The 16442-nt window shown below is 44.1% G+C and overlaps 1 long non-coding RNA gene across 1 annotated transcript in view; it reads left to right on the forward strand.

Moving 5' to 3' along the window:
- LOC142829588 (uncharacterized) overlaps positions 1 to 16442 on the forward strand; it is a 187211-nt gene that overhangs the window by 167388 nt on the left and 3381 nt on the right. Inside the window, exon 3 of the long non-coding RNA XR_012904135.2 lies at positions 1833 to 1884. This is a non-coding gene — a long non-coding RNA (uncharacterized LOC142829588). The remainder of the gene's footprint in view (positions 1 to 1832; positions 1885 to 16442) is intronic.

The raw sequence follows: 16442 nt of genomic DNA on the forward strand, positions 1-16442 counted from the left end.
ATCATCTTGAGGTTAGGTGGTTGTCTATAGGAGACTATGGGTCTGTCTCCCAGAGCCTCTTTGAGTATGGTATCCTGTTCCAATATAGGCTGTAGTTTATTGATAATGTGTTGGACAGGTTTTAGTTGGGGGTTGTAGGTGATGACAAGTGGTGTTCTATTGTTGGTTTTCTTGGGTCTGTCTTGAAGTAGATGGTTTCTAGGTATTCGTCTGGCTCTTTCAATTTGCTTTTTTATTTCTCTGGGTGGGTAGTTGAGATTTATAAATGCTTGGTAGAGATCCTGAAGCTTCTGGTCTCTGTCAGTGGGATTAGAGCAGATGCGGTTGTATCCAAGGGCTTGGCTATAGACGATGGATCGTGTGGTGTGTTCTGGATGGGAGCTGGATGCATGTAGGTAACTGTATGAGTCGGTGGGTTTTCTGTAGAGAGTGGTGTCTAATTTTCCATTGTTGATTTGTACGGTGGTGTCCAGGAAGTGGATCTCTCGTGTAGAATGGTCCAGGCTGAGGTTGATGGTGGGGTGTAGGTTGTTGAAATCTCTGTGGAATATCTCCAGTGTTTCTTGGCCATGTGTCCAGATCATAAAGATGTCATCGATGTACCGTAGGTAGAGGAGGGGTGAAAGGGGACGGGAGTTGAGGAAACGTTGTTCTAGGTCAGCCATAAAGATGTTAGCATACTGTGGGGCCATGCGTGTACCCATGGCTGTGCCGCTGATCTGGAGGTATAAGTTGTTCTCAAACTGGAAATAATTGTGGGTGAGAACAAAGTTACATAGGTCTCAGACACTTCGCCAAAGGATTAATGCCCACAAAACAGATATCAGACAAGATCACAAAGAGAAAACAGTTTCTTGCCACTTTAACCAGAAAGGACACTCTCTAAATGACTTAGCCACCTGCATTCTGCTACAAAGACCTTTTACATCTGCACTTGAAAGGGAATCCTCTGAACTGTCATTCATGTTAAAATTCGACACTTACCACCAGGGACTTAACAAGACTTTGAACTTTCTCACCCATTACCAAGACAGTTTCCCCAATTATCACCTGTAATACCATTAACTCACAAACATCCCACTCTCCCTACCTTTAATATCAGCAATTCACAGACACTTACCTTCCTTCCTCCCCCTTCCCACCCCCCCGCATCCCCCTTCTGTTCTGCAATGTGATTTGTCCTTTTCATATTTGTTCTTTTTTTTAATTGTATCCTTTGGTATATATGGTTGTGACTACTTTCTTCCACTATTTGATCTGAGGAAGTGGGTCTGGCCCAGAAAGCTCATCATCTAATAAACCATCTTGTTAGTCTTTAAAGTGCTACATTGTCCTGCATTTTGCTTCAACTACCCCAGACTAACACGGCTACATTTCTATCACTAGACACAGAGTAGTTTTGAAATCTGTGTGGTAATCTGTGAATTCCAGACAACAAACTAGTAGTCAACAGTGCTACGCCTCTCCTGTTCTATGTGGAAAACTGTGAGCTTGGCACATGAATTGGTGGATCATTTTTTTCCGCATGAAGTGGGACAATAGAAGCCAGGCACCTAAATATCTTTAAGGAACTGTGTCATGGTGATGACCCCACAGTTGAGTCAGTTGAGTACCCATGAAGAGCTAGCCATAATCCAATCCACATTTTTTATGCTATAGTGTTTTAAAGATCAACAAGGCTATCTACTCCAGCCTTCTGAATAACACCGTACAAAGAACAGTATGAGTCAATTTCTGCATTAAGACCATAACTTTTGTATGGCCTTATATTTCAAATAAGTTATCTAATTATTATTTAAACACTGAAGTTGCTGTGTTGTCTTCCCAAACAGGGGCCAGTCACAGACTGATTGGATGAAAACCAGGCATCCAGGCACTGGGGATGTAAGTATGAAAGAATTTTAGTGGTTGCTGCTGCTGTTCTGGTGGTAAATGTACACCCAACTTATTGCAACATATTAATGAAATGACTTTATACAGTATCATGCAACTTCTCCACATTCTGCTTATCTATAAGAAGGAAAGTCTAGAGTATTCTGCAAAATTTGGGCCAGTCCAAGCTTGTGTAATATTTGTTTTAATGTTATCCCATTTATATAGTGAAGCATTAGCATGCTTCCCATCTAGATACACATCAGAATGCAATTCTGAGAAATATGACCCAATTATCCTAGGAACTTATGTGAAACCCAGGTGGTTCCAAGCCCACCAATTTACCAAGCTGAAGTTTTCATTTTATTCAAGTAAAATATGCCTGTCAGTGTTTGTTGTGGGTGTGCTGAGCTACTGTGGTGATTCATCTGTTATATAACCAACCACAGGTTACCTGTCTGTTTGCAAATATTGTGGATAATAAGTACCATATTATTACTTAAAGCAGCATGAGCCCGATTAACAAGAAAATAGAAATTCTTCAGCTACTCATTTCTGTCCTACAGTGTATTATGTTGATTTGGGGCTGGTGGGAGGCTCCATGTTCCCACCTCCCCCTGCAAGCAGTGCATTCAACCAAGAAAGCAATGTTCTTACAGAAAACTCTCTGTATTTGATCCTGTCACCTAGAGCCTGAGGCCGTGTGGTCACTGCCAGAGCAAGCATGTCTAACCTTCAGCCCCCCTGCAGTACAGCCAGGGCCTGAGAAAGGGTACGTCTAGACTACATGGCTCCGTCGATGGAGCCATGTAAACTAGTTTACCCAGCATAGTCAATGAAGCGGGGATTTAAATAATGGTTAACATGGGAAACAAGGTTTAACGGAGTGGTCGACAAAGGCTTCCCTTGTCGACCGCACCGAATCTAGACTGCCGCGCCGTGCGAGATCGTCTGATCATTGGCACAGCACGGTGGCCATTTTTATTTTAATAAAGCGGGGATTATTTAAATCCCCGCTTCATTGACTATGCCGGGTAAACTAGTTTACATGGCTCCATCGACGGAACCATGTAGTCTTGACGTACCCAAAGAGCTCTGGGACCTATAAGGAACAGACTGTGAACTGTCCTTTCACTCTGCAGACTGCTGTTTGTGATGTCCCCATGCTACAGAGCAGGACTGTGTGTTCTCATTTAACCTTTCTCATTTTTCCTTATTCTTTTCTTTTTAATCAGTTGTTGTTTAATAAATTGTGTTTACTTTAAACTGTATGAAATGATCACTGAGTCAAAAAAGCATGAAGTGTGCAGAGAGCACCCCAGAGTGGGGAAACCCTAGCCCCTGCCCCAAGTGACTACAAGGTTGGGGATTAAGCCCCAGAAAACCTGGACCCAGCCTTGTTGGGATTTCGAGGACTCTGCTTCTCAGGAGAGTGGAAGGGGAGCCCTCAGGGTCAGGGAGGCCTTTGGGTAAAAGAAGTGGGAGTTTGGACTCAGATCCTTTCACTGGTGCATTTCACCAGAGTAGTTTGGAAGCCAGGAAAGTTTCCCACGATAGCGGGACCATTCCCCTGTTACAAATGCTATAGACTTGATGTGGGGAGGGAAGATTTTCAAGTTAGGCAACAGCTCTCACTGACTTTCAGAGCCAGTCAACATGACTTTCCTCCTTGGGTGGTAGCTCAGATTCTGACCAATGAGGTGAGGGGATTGGTATGGCTATTGTTAGCACAGTAGTGTGAGCCTGAGTCTCTGTCCAGGCACTGAGACTTACTGCATGGACAGGTGGGATGGATTCATTGTGTGTTGGGGGGTGGGGGGGGGTAGGGGAGTTGGGAGGGAGTAGTTGCAGTATAGTCATATTTAACATGGGCTTTGTGCCTTTAAATCTCTATGTAACACCACAAAAAGATTCTCAAACTGTCTGCAGCCATTCCACCTTGTACTGTGACCTTGTTCATTCACTAGATAGATGTGTTGGATGTGGTCAATGCACTGGCAGGTGTCTTCCAAGGAACATGCAGGTTCTATTGGAAAAGATCTTGGTGATACACGTTGGTTCAGCACTGATTCAGAAGGAAGAGTGCAACAGAGTCCCAAAATGGCGTGAGAGAGACATGCTGCTCCTGAAGTGCTGTTTTCCACTGGAGAAGTTAAACAGCACATGGATGTTTTATTCAATGATAAATGGCTAGAGTTCTATCTGCAATAGTGTAGAGAGAAAGTATGGAGTAGTCTTATTTCAGTCTGAACCACTTTCCAATTCTTCCAGACTGAGTTTCCCTTGCAAGTCAATAATGTACTCTTTACTATCTGTCCTGCAGTGTTGTGGACTGTTTCAGTTTGTTTTAAAATGTTACAATTTATCATCACTGAGAGAGCTGTACCGTAGTGGAGAATTAATTGATTCCTATAAATAAGGTTGTTTTTTTTAATGCTTGCACATTGCTTTGATGGTGTCAAGCACTGTATAGTTGTTAAGTATTATCATTCCATGTTGACCAAAGTCAAAAGGTTAATGTATTATGTACAGAGTCATTGAGTTAATTATATAGTGCTATAAAAAGAGAAAGAACAACAACCCAGGAAACTACAGACCAGTTAGTTTAACTTCGGTGCCAGGGAAAACAATGGAGCAAGTAATTAAGGAAATCATCACAAACACTTAGAAGGTGGTAAAGTGATAGGGACCAGCCAGCATGGTTTTGGAAAGAACAAATCATGTCAAACCAATCTGATAGCTTTCTTTGATAGGATAATGAGTCTTGTGGACAAGGGAGAAGCGGTGGATGTGGTATACCTAGACTTTAGTAAGGCATTTGATACGGTCACGCAAGATATTCTTGTCAATAAATTAGGCAAATACTACCTAGGCTACTATAAGGTGGGTGCATAACTGGCTGGATAACCATACTCAGGGTATGTCTACACTACCCTCCTAGTTCAAACTAGCGGGGTAGTGTAGGCATACCGCACTTGCAAATGAAGCCCGGGATTTGAATTTCCCAGGCTTCATTTGCATAAGCGGGGAGCCGCCATTTTTAAAACCCCGCTGGTTCGAACCCCGTGCAGCGCAGCTACACGGGGCTCGAACTAGGTAGTTCGAACTAGGCTTCCTATTCCTAGTTCGAGCCCCGTGTAGCCGCGCTGCACGGGGTTCGAACCAGCGGGGTTTTAAAAATGGCGGCTCCCTGCTTATGCAAATGAAGCCCGGGAAATTCAAATCCCGGGCTTCATTTGCAAGTGCGGTATGCCTACATTACCCTCCTAGTTCGAACTAGCGGAGTAGTGTAGACATACCCACAGAGAGTAGTTACTAAAGGTACTCAATCCTGCTGGAAAGGTATAACTAGTTGAGCTCTGCAGGGGTCTGTTTTGGGACCGACTCTTTTCAATATCTTCATCAACGATTTAGATATTGGCATTGAAAATACGCATATTAAGTTTGCAGATGATACCAAGCTGGGAGGGGTTGCAACTGCTTTGGAGGATAGGGTCATAATTCAAAATGACCTGGACAAACTAGAGAAATGGTCTGAGGTAAACGGGATGAAGTTTAATAAAAACAAATGCAAAGTACTCCACTTAGGAAGGAACAATCAATTTCACATACACAGAATGGGAAGCGACTATCTAGGAAGGAGTAGAGCAAAAAGGAATCTAGGGGTTATAATGGAGCACAAGCTAAATATGAGTCAGCAGTGTGATGCTGTTGCAAAAAAAGCAAACATGATTCTGGGATGCATTAACAAGTGCGTTGTGATCAAGACACGAGAAGTCATTCTTTGGCTTTACTCTGCGCTAGTTAGGCCTCAGTTGGAGTTTTATGTCCAGTTCTGGGCACTGCATTTCAAGAAAGATGTGGAGAAATTGGAGAGGATCCAGAGAAGAGCAACGAGAATGATTAAAGGTCTAGAGAACATGACCTATGAAGGAAGGCTGAAAGAATTGGGTTTGTTTAGTTTGGAAAAAAGAAGATTGAGGGGGGACATGATAGCAGTTTTCAGTTATCTAAAAGGGTATCATAAAGAGGAGGGAGAAAACTTGTTAACCTTGGCCTCTGAGGATAGAACAAGAAGCACTGGGCTTAAACTGCAGCAAAGGAGGTTTAGGTTGGATGTTAGGAAAAAGTTCCTAACTGTCAGGGTGGTTAAACACTGGAATAAATTGCCCAGGGAGGTTGTAGAATCTCCATCTGTGGAGATATTTAAGAGTAGGTTAGATAAATGTCTATCAGGGATGGTCTAGACAGTACTGGGTCCTGCCATGAGGGCAGGGGACTAGACTCGATGACCTCTCGAGGTCCTTTCCAGTCCTGGTATTCTATGATTCCATGAATGTATTGCAGAAAATACTGAAAGACAGATTTGAATGTTAAGGCCCAGCTCTGATCCAGGAACAAAAGGGAAGATGTGACTCCCCCTACAGTGATGGGTGGCAGCACACGTTACAGCCTCCTAAGGGGTGCCAGTAGACTTCCTACACACCTTACTCAGTGTAGACAGTATGTTAATCTTTAAACATGAAATAGTAAACAAACAAGGGGACAGTGTCTAGACTGGCAAGATTTTCCGGAAAAGCAAGTGATTTTGTGGAAAAACTTGCCAGCTGTCTACACGGGCTGCTTGAATTTCCACAAGAACACTGACTTCCTACTGTCTGAAATCAGTGCTTCTTGTGGAAATACTATGCTGCTCCTATTCGGGCAAAAGTCCTTTTGTGCAAAGCTTTTGCGCAAAAGGGACAGTGTAGACAGCTCAGATTTTTTTTGCGCAAAAAAGCCCTGATCACGAAAATGGCGATCGGGGCTTTTTGTGCAAAAGCGCGTCTAGATTGGGACGGACGCTTTTCCGCAAAAAGTGCTTTTGCGGAAAATCGTCCGTGCTAATCTAGATGCTTTTTTCCACAAATGCTTTTAACGGAAAACTTTTCAGTTAAAAGCATTTGTGGAAAATCATGCCAGTCTAGACGTAGCTGGGAAGTGCAGTAATTGCAGAATTGGCTTATATTATTTTAGAATCAGAGCTTTTCAAAGGTCAGATTGCTGGAAAGTCCCTGATTTTCTCAGCTTTGTGTGTTATAAATAAGCTTTAACCAAGATCTTTTAAGGGTTGTAAGTTGGGAAAGAAATGGGATTTCCTGGGCCTTTCTATGGATTTAAACTCTTTATGAAAAGCTGGGAAATTTTTCATCAAGCCTTAGTTGCTTGGTGATGATTTTATTTTTATTTGTTTTAGATTCATAGATTTTTAAGGCCAGGAGCGACGATCAGTACCATCTAGAATAACTTCTTGCATATTGCAAGCTACAGGACCTCACCCATACCCTCCTGTAATAGATCCCAAACTCAGGCTGAATTATTGAAGTCCTTAAATCATGTAGAGAATTCAAGTTACAGAGATCCAACATTTACACTAGTTTAAACCTACAGGTGACCCATGCTGTAGAGGAAGCACATCCCCTGCCATCAGAGTCTCTGCCAAAATTCCTTTTTGACCTCAAATACATTGATTAGTTAGACCTTGAAGAGCAGTTGGGCGAGACCCGCCCCCCAAGCCAGACAAATGGGAGAGAATTTCCGTAGTATCTCAGAGCCCTCCCACCCACCCATCTAGTATCCCATTGGCAGCCACCAGAAATACTTGCTACTAGCAATCACATATTGGCTAGGTAGTCTCATCATACCATGCCCTTCCTTAGTTTTGAAGCAAGTTAGGTTTTTTTGCCTCCACAATTTCCCTTGGAAGGCTGGTCCAGAATTTCACACTTCTGGTGGCATTTTTTGTTTGTTTGTTTGTTTGTTTGTTTGTTTGTTTGTTTGTTTGTTTGAGCTAACCTGCAACCTCAGCCTAGAGTATATTTACAATAATGGATTAAAAAGCAAAAAACAAAGACTATATTCACAACCACATCCTCCAAATTGTTTTTACTAATGGATTGTCTGGAGGCTAAAGCATGATGTACTGAATACAAAAAGATTTTCAACACAACTGTATTATGCCATTCTCAAATGATGGCATTTGAACTGCTTCTATTCTTGTATATCACTTCAATGGTATCAGATTTGGTCTTTATTTAACCACAACTAGGATGGATACAAAAACATGAACAGACCCAGGAAGTGGGGGGAAGGCTGGATTTGCACTAAGAGAGGTTGTGGAATCCCTGTAGTTGGCTGTTTTTAAGAAGAGGTTAGACAGTCAAGGTCTAGGTTTACTTGGTCCAGCCTTAGAAAGTAGGGTTGGAAGGAACCTTGAGAGATCATCTAAGCCCAGCCCCCCATTCTATGTTTCTAAACCTCGTATGTGAAACATTCCAGTATTTCCACGTGTGGTGGCAACAGGAGAAAATCAAAGGAAGATAGGACATAATGGCTGATTGGATTTTTATTCTAAAAAACCATAACCATCTAGAATGGTGGAACGATTAGCATACTCACTCAACAGCAAAACTCTTGTTAATTTCAAGGATGAAACCAGGCTCCTTGTTTACAGAGGTTCTATCTAGGGATGTTAGACCCTGTATCAGAGGCAGCAGGGCGGGATAATAGGTGGGAGCCAGTCCATTAGGGGATCGAGTTTAAAAACCAGCTCCCCTTGCAGACTAGCTTCTGCCTCTGTCTGTGGGAGGTTGAGCTCCTACAGACAGAGGCTGCACCGGCATCCCATGGAGCAGTCTCTGTCTACAGCGAGTCTGGGCTCATCATGAACAACCATGGTAACCTTCCCTGCCCACACTCTAATAGAGGCAGCAGAGCTGCACTGCGGCTGCTGCAGCACTGGTTTGTAAAAATGCATTAAATGTAGATATTGTCAAACTTAAAGCAAAGGTATCAACTTGGGGAGTCACGGTCCCTTCCGGATAAGTACTAGTCAATATTCAGGATGCCATATGCATTCTAAAAACCATGAATGCTAAGATGGGAGAGGGTTAAAAGAGACTTTTTATCAGCAGCCAGTGACCCCAGCACTGCGTCCCTCTTTTCTTCCCTTCCTCACTCCAGCAGGAGTCCAAAGCATACCCACCGTGGCCTGTGACCCCAGCACTGCTCAGCTGGGGACAGGGAGCCATAGCCTCATCCCTGGTAGGCTGCAGCTTCAGTGCCAACAGCTCCTAGACAGTATGGCCATGGCACCCACAGCCGCAGGGTTCCGGGCCCCAGAGCACTGGGCAGGCAACGTGTCCAGCCCCAACTCCCTCCAGGAAGTGCAGTGGCTGAGGGAAGGGCCACAATTGGCTGTTTAGGGATGCTTAGCCATGCTTAGCGTCCCCCCTCCCAACACCACCCACAACCCATGCGATTCTATCAGTACAGTATTAACTCATAAATGAGCCAGGCAGAGTCCAGCTATGTTTCTGCCAGTGTCCCGCTGAGAGACAGAGACCTTGGAATGAGGCAGCATCTCAACCACAACTTAAGGAGAGATTTTCAGTTTATTTCGATCAGATAAAGCATTGTCTAAGCAACACAGAAACTCCATAATACTCCTCTATTTAAAAGCTCCTCAAAGTTATTACTGATCTGGTACAGCCAGACTAATCATGGTTGATCACAAGGCTGCTGCCTGTCCTTGGCTGGGCAACGTCTCCTCCTGAGCTAGGTCCAATCTTCAGGGCTCAGTGTGCAGGTACTTTATCTCTGACCAACAAGTTCCAGCTGGCAGTGACCAATGAAGATTTCAATTCTCTTGAGGCCAGTTTGCAAAAATGCATCCCTAATACCGATAAAAATCAAATAGTCAAAAATGCCCCTCAGTTGCTCTTTGCAATGCATGTGAAATAGCCCTAGTCTCCTGCTGCCTTGCCTAAGCAACTGGACTAGAGAGTGAGGGTAGCTGTAAGCCTGTCCCAAAGCACATTTAACTTGAATGGAACAGCTACAACAGACAAAAAAGCAGCAAGCCCGGGGCAATCACAGAGCAGGGGTAAACACAGGCACCCTCAAACGCACACCTGCTACAGTCCAAGCCCACAGCCAAACCTTTGGGCTACAGAGGAAGTCAGAAGCAGGTCCTGGCTTAACCAACATTTAAACAAACAGCTTCCATAGACAAGAGGGAAGCATCCCCCCCTCATCACCCAGGGCACATGCACCACAGCTGTGTTGGAAGTGCCTCCAAAGCCCTTCCTTAATGTAGGCAGAGAGAGGATTCAAATCCACAGCACCACTAAACAAGATAGATAGTCTAGCTACTGGACTGCAAAGTTTAGGGTTGTTACTGCCACCTGAATAATATTAAACTAACGTGTATCAGTTCAACAGGCAAACTCATGGGGTCCCCAGGCTTCATCACCACAGATAGCTGTATGACATGGACCCCATGATTGGGGCATTCACCTAGGCAGCAGGTGAGCCATCTTTAACTCCCTTCTATACATCTCTTTGAAGTCCTGTGCTTTGGGTCCTGCCCCTGAAACAGGGTGTTGGTTTAAATCCCCTTACTGATTGTTTAGAAATGAGTGACAGTGTGGTCTATTATCCTCAAGTGTTCCACTTCATCTATATAGTAACCAGGGCACAGTCAACTTCTAAAGTCCTCTGTGGTGTGAATGTCATTTGATCAAACTCCAGCTCTGAGAGCAGAGTCCAGGTAGTTAATCAAGAGGCCATGTGCAGCCCCTCTTGCTCTTTTAATTAAAGAGGAATTGCTGCTGGGCAGTAAACCCCACTACCCACTCTTTGCCACAACCTGGGCTTGTATCCTGATCATGGTGGACGACTCCCCAGAGCACTCCCCTGTTCTTTTGAGGGGCGTGAACTGGGGGGTTGCCACCTACTCAGGAAAGTCACGGATGAGCGGTCTCTGTCCAAATCTGCTCCCCAGCCCAAGAAGACAATGGCCTCTTGAGAAATACTGGGGGGGGGGGGGGGGGTTGGACAACCAAAGTGAGTATCCTGACCAAGGGACTAGAGCATGAGGGTAATGGGCTGTGGGCAAAGCCGCTTCTTGAGGAGTCAAGTGCCCCAGCCTGTAGTTCCCCCTCTGCACCACCTAGGCTCTTCCATCTCCCCATTATGTCCCTCTTCTCTCTGATTATCCAGTCCAGGCAAGTCCCCGAATCCAAATGTAGCACATGACATTTGGTGGAAAAAAACCCATTCTTTTAAAATGTCTTTCTGAAGAAAATGGAGCATGTTTTTCACTGCATGCCAGATTGTGAAGACTGGACATGCAGAAGGTACCTAATTAAAAGCTCTAAACTTGGGAATAAAAATGTCAGGGTTTTTTTTTAGGTATCCTGAGGTTTGTCAGAGATTTATTTGCTCCTCCTCCCCCCCAAAAAAGTAGTAAACCAAGTCACTTGTCCTGTTGAACACATTAAATATGACGGAATACATGATATAGCCCTTCTCTGATTACTTCAACAAAGACATTATTTTAAATTAATCTAGTAAAATAGAAAATATAAAACAGTCGGAGCAGTTTAGTGTGTTCCTAACCAAGTTCAGTTTTTAGAAAAAAGGAAACACGTCTTATGAAAATCACACCAAATAAATTAGATATGCTAATGAAATTTCATTATATATTAAAATCTGTTTCTAAAGATTTTAGTCATGCCAAAGGATTGTGTATTGTATTAAGGTATTGATGTTGGTGGAGTGTTCTCTTAAAACTAGTTCATCAATTACTTGGACAAAGCAGTTTCACTTTTACTTCTGACTGTCTGGAAGACCATGAATGTTGTCGCTTTAAGGGTTCTCTTCAACTATAGGCAGGGGTTAAAGGGAATAGAAAGGACAGGAAAATTTGGAAAGCAAGTTTTTGTACTATAGTGATTAAAATTAATCTGTGTATTTTATAGAAGAGTGGGCTTTTGAAGAATTTATTTTTAAAAACTATATATCTAAAGATCTTAGCATTTAAGGCTAAAGCTGAATATACAGACTATGCATCTAAATAGCTATTCAAAGATTTTTTTAGAAATGTGATTTTCATGGGCAGTTGGTGAAGGTGTGAGCCAGCCCCACCTAACCCTGCCCCTTCTTCTGAGGCCCCACCTCCACGGGAGTCAAGCCCCCTCCGCATCCCCTCCTATACCACCAGTAGGAGGGACAGCATGCTTCGCACATCCCCCCAATCAGCACGCAAAAGAGAGTGTGGACACTTGCGTGCACCCCCAACCTCCTCACTCCTTCTGCTGAGGCCCTGCCCCCCATGGCAGCTAAGCTATCTCACTGCCCCCTCCCAGCTTTGGAGCATGGGCACTGGGAACAGTAACACTCTTTCCCCTAGAATGTCTACAGTAGATTTTCTGGGGGGCAGCATGTGGATGGCACAAAGCTGGCAGTTTGGGAAGGATGTGCCTTCCCCCACTGGTTATACAAGATGCCCATGGTGATTTTATAATCTTCAGCAACAAACTAATGAAATATTTAAAACAAATTTTAAACTAAGGCCCTCTAGACATTGTAATGCCCAATTTTTTTTCCCAGTAAATTCAGGGTTGGCACATGTATGTAAAATGGTTTCATTATCCCTTAATTACTCTTTTAGAGGTTTGGTGTTATACTAATAGGTCTGCCAAGCTGAGAGGCTTTTTACTTTATAGATCCACTTTGGGGGAAGAGTTACCAGTCTGCAAGCAGAAACAGCCTCCTGGGGAGGTTGAGCAATAGGACCCTGGGAACTCATTGCTTCCCTCTGCCTCTTAGACCCACCACCCATGATACTTGTCCATGTTTAATAATCATGGGCAATGGGTACCATAGCCTGGGGGAGAGCTGTGCCTCCCCAAATGGCCAGGTGTTGCTTGCCCACACTCCTCCTCCAGCCCTCTCCTCCCCCCAGCTAGAACTTCCTTCTCTGCCTGCAGCTCCAGGTGGCCTGTGCAATAGCCCTGGCAGGTTGTGTGCAGCATGCCCTCCTAATGCTCTGCAGGGCCACTTGCCATTGTGGGAGTGACTTTGACCATGTACCACCCATCCTCCCAGTGCTCCAGAGACTGGAGTCTCATGGTGCTCCTCCTGGTGCCCTGGAGTTGAGAGGTCCAGCCTGGGGTAGGGCTGGTGGCCACAGTGGGAAGGGGGCTTGAGGGGCAGCGGTTTGAGGGCTTAGCCTCCCCCAGCTTGCAGTTCACATGCTGCTTGTAAAGCAATGCAATTTGAGGAGCTGTTCTGACTGCTGCTCCTTACGCAGTGTATAACTGATCTCATTACCCGGTAACACCCTTCAGGCCACTGTACAAACCAAATATCCTTACCCTCTCTTGCAACAGAACTTCCTTCCAAGGCAACTTTAGGTTTTTTTTTTATATTTGGATGCACAGTGATACTGAGGAAATTTGCTTGCATCTATTTTTGCTTAGCAAGTCCCCTTTGCAAACAATGACTTTTAAATCATTGCGACTATCCATGTGAAATGGCTGTTGGGTATAAACTGCTTTAAGTATTTTAAATTTAAAACCAGTTGGTAATCCCCAGGGGACTGTGAAAATGGATCTTACCCAGCTGCCTTGAGAGTTTGCAGACAGTTACATTTGTTAAGCCTGAGCCTGAAGGTCAGATATCGTCAGCGTTAGCTGTAAGTTTATTTATTAAGGGGGAATATGTTTCACAGGATTTAAAGTGAGGGCTTTAGTCCCTATGTATATCCAGATTAATGAAAAAATCTAAAATCCTACTCTCTATCTGCCATGAAATAGGTGTCAATTTCCAAACCCTCCCTGCTATTATTAGAGGCTTCCATATTTGTGACTCTCTTTCTAACGGTCCCAATTTTTGCTGTGATTGTCCCACATTTCAGAAGCACATTCTCTGTGTTTATAATAATCCAATCCAGTGTTAGGCCTGGAGTAGCTACCTAACGAGGTATTCAGTTCAAGGTTGACCTCTTGTTATGAAAGGCTACTTTCCTAACCAGGCAAAGAGGGATAAGGAGAAGCTGGGGAAGTCTGATTAGCCACCAGACCAACTTTCTCCTGCCTGCTAAGTCAGTACCAAGGAGCTAACTAATACAAAGCATGTTGCCTCTTGTGGCAGTCCCAGAGGTACATGCAGCAGAGAAGTTAAAGGAACAGGAACACAGTGGGGAATGTAGAGTAGAGGACAGGCATGCAATAAGCAAGGAGAGATACAGGCTTGGGAAACATGCAGATTTAGGATCTCAGGGAATTCAGATGAGTGGAACTGAGTTGAAAAGGAGCAAATCTGGAACTGAGCCTAAATACGATGGTGATTGGCACTCTATAAATACCTAAGATACAGAGCAGCATTGCCATGGTGAGCTGGGAGAGGAAGACAATGGTGAAAGGGAGAAAAGGTAAGGGAATCTGGTGAAATACCTTTCACTTCAGAGAAAATACAAAGAGAACTGAAATCTGAGTGTCTCTAGGTGGGAAGGCTACAGGGGAAAAACCACAGTCACCCATCCTGCTGGCAGGTAGGGGAAGAAATGCACTTGGCAGACACTAGAAGTGAGAAATTAACCAAATGACCTTTCCTGAAGTCCACAAGGGGCCATTGGACATATCCCATTCAAAATGGCAGATGCAAGTAGGGTGAGCCCTACCTCAATGTCAGCTACTTGTTGCTAATAAATGCTATTTGGCTATGTCTACACTGGCAGCTTCTTGCACAAGAACGGCTATCATTATGTACTACACTGCACATGGCACACAGACAGTGCACTCAGCCCTCTTGCTGCTTTTTTCTGCCTAAGGAACTTTAAAAAGACTGTCAGTCTGAGGGGTGGGGCTCCTCCTGAACCACCTTGCTGCTTGATCCTTCAGCCCTGGGTCTGCTGATGCTTCTTGCCTGTCCTGCTGTCACTCTGCGGCAAAGGCTCGAGTGAGGCCTACCATCCGGCTGCAGGATAGAAGCTGCCTGAGGGAGAGGAATTTCCGAGCTTCTGTGGGTGCCTTCCTTCACAGCCTCTACCAAAGGGTGTGGGGATTTGTGTTTAGGGAACATCCAGCAGACCACCTAGGTTCCTTCACCCTCTCCGGAATCCTGGTCCGCTCCCTGTGGTGAAAGCCCTCTGTAAGCCAGACCTGAATCTGTGATTGACCTGAGCCTGAATAACATTGTGGGATACCTAGTGTTCCTCCCAGAAAGCAGGTTCCACTGCTGAACAGTAGAAGATGCTAGGATTTCTTCTTCCCTCCATATCCATTGAATACCATCTATCATCTAAACTAGACCTGTAGGCTGTGTCTACATTGGCAAGATTTTGCACAAAAGTGGCCGCTTTTGTGCAAAATCTTACCGCCTGTCTACACTGGCCGCAAGTATTCTTGCGCAAGAGGTCAGTGTAGATAGGCAATGTTAATTTCTTGCGCAAGAAAGCCCAATGGCAAAAATGGCCATTGTAGCTTTCTTACGCAAGAGAGCATCTACACTGGCACGGATGCTTTTGCACAAAAGCACATGCCAGTGTAGATGCTCTCTTGTGCAAATACTTTTAACGGAAAAACTTTTCCACTAAAAGTATTTGCGCAAAATCATGCCCGTGTAGGCCCAGCCATAAAGTATTTGAATACTTACCTTGTTGTATTTGGGGAATCACTTAGTATCTTCTTCTCTCTTCTGATTCAAGGGCGTGGGGTTGATTTACTGTTTACTGGCTGTATTGGGGTCATTGGTTTATATCATCATATGCTGTTTTACTTCAATAGAGTGATTAAATTTATATTTGAGTTGTGGTTTTTTTGGGGGGCCATAAGAAGTACACTGGTATCCATAGATACAGTATCAGAGGACTTGTGCTTCTGGTGGCAAGAACAAAATCAAAATCAGATCCTAGTATAAATTCCATCCATTTCATTGTCGTTACTTAGTTCCTGGGTAACAGTCCCTGCAGCTACCAAAAGTTCCTGTGTGATTGTGGGGAAAGTCCCATAAATCAAACTTTTCCCAGGTAGTCACTAATTGTGTGTTCCTCATTGTATGGGTGCTTGATGTGAGACTCTGGGGGTCTGATCTGGAGATGTGCTGAGCACTCACAGCTGCAGCTAAAGTCAATAGGAGCCATGCTCTGAACATATATATAGTGCTATGAACACTCAAAAATCAGGTCCTATGTGTCTTAACCACCATTAGTGGATATTTGTTACTTCCATCACTCTGTGCCAGTTCTCCAACTGTACAATGGAGTTAATACACCTGTGATATGAAGGGGTAGTATTATGAAAATAAATTAATATTCACAAAGCACTAAGATACTATAGTGATAAGCAGTATAGAGAAGCCAGTGTGGAATTTAATAATTATTTTTTCAGAGCAAGGTTTGAATAGCCTGCAGTAAATAAGGCATTGGGCACCGACTGACCAATGACGAGAAAAAAAATTACTGCATAGCTGCTTGTTAAGTAAGCATCACTGTGCAGTGAATGAGGCAGGTGACCTATGGGAAAAATAGTATGTGATCCTGAATTAAAGCCCATAAAATTCCATTGTAGGCTTCAATACAGAATGAGAATGACTGTTCAGCAGCTGAAAGAAGAAAGCTAGTGGTGATCTGGAGGTAACAATAAGAAAAATTCTTTTGTTTGGGAGAGAGGCGTCCCTCCAATTTACCCTTTTAGTCCCGCCACCAGAGAAGTCCTGACTGAGGCTGACCCCTCTGGGAGAAG

Source organism: Pelodiscus sinensis, chromosome 4, assembly GCF_052426305.1.
Source record: "Pelodiscus sinensis isolate ZL-2025 chromosome 4, ASM5242630v1, whole genome shotgun sequence".
NCBI classification, from domain to species: domain Eukaryota; kingdom Metazoa; phylum Chordata; order Testudines; family Trionychidae; genus Pelodiscus; species Pelodiscus sinensis.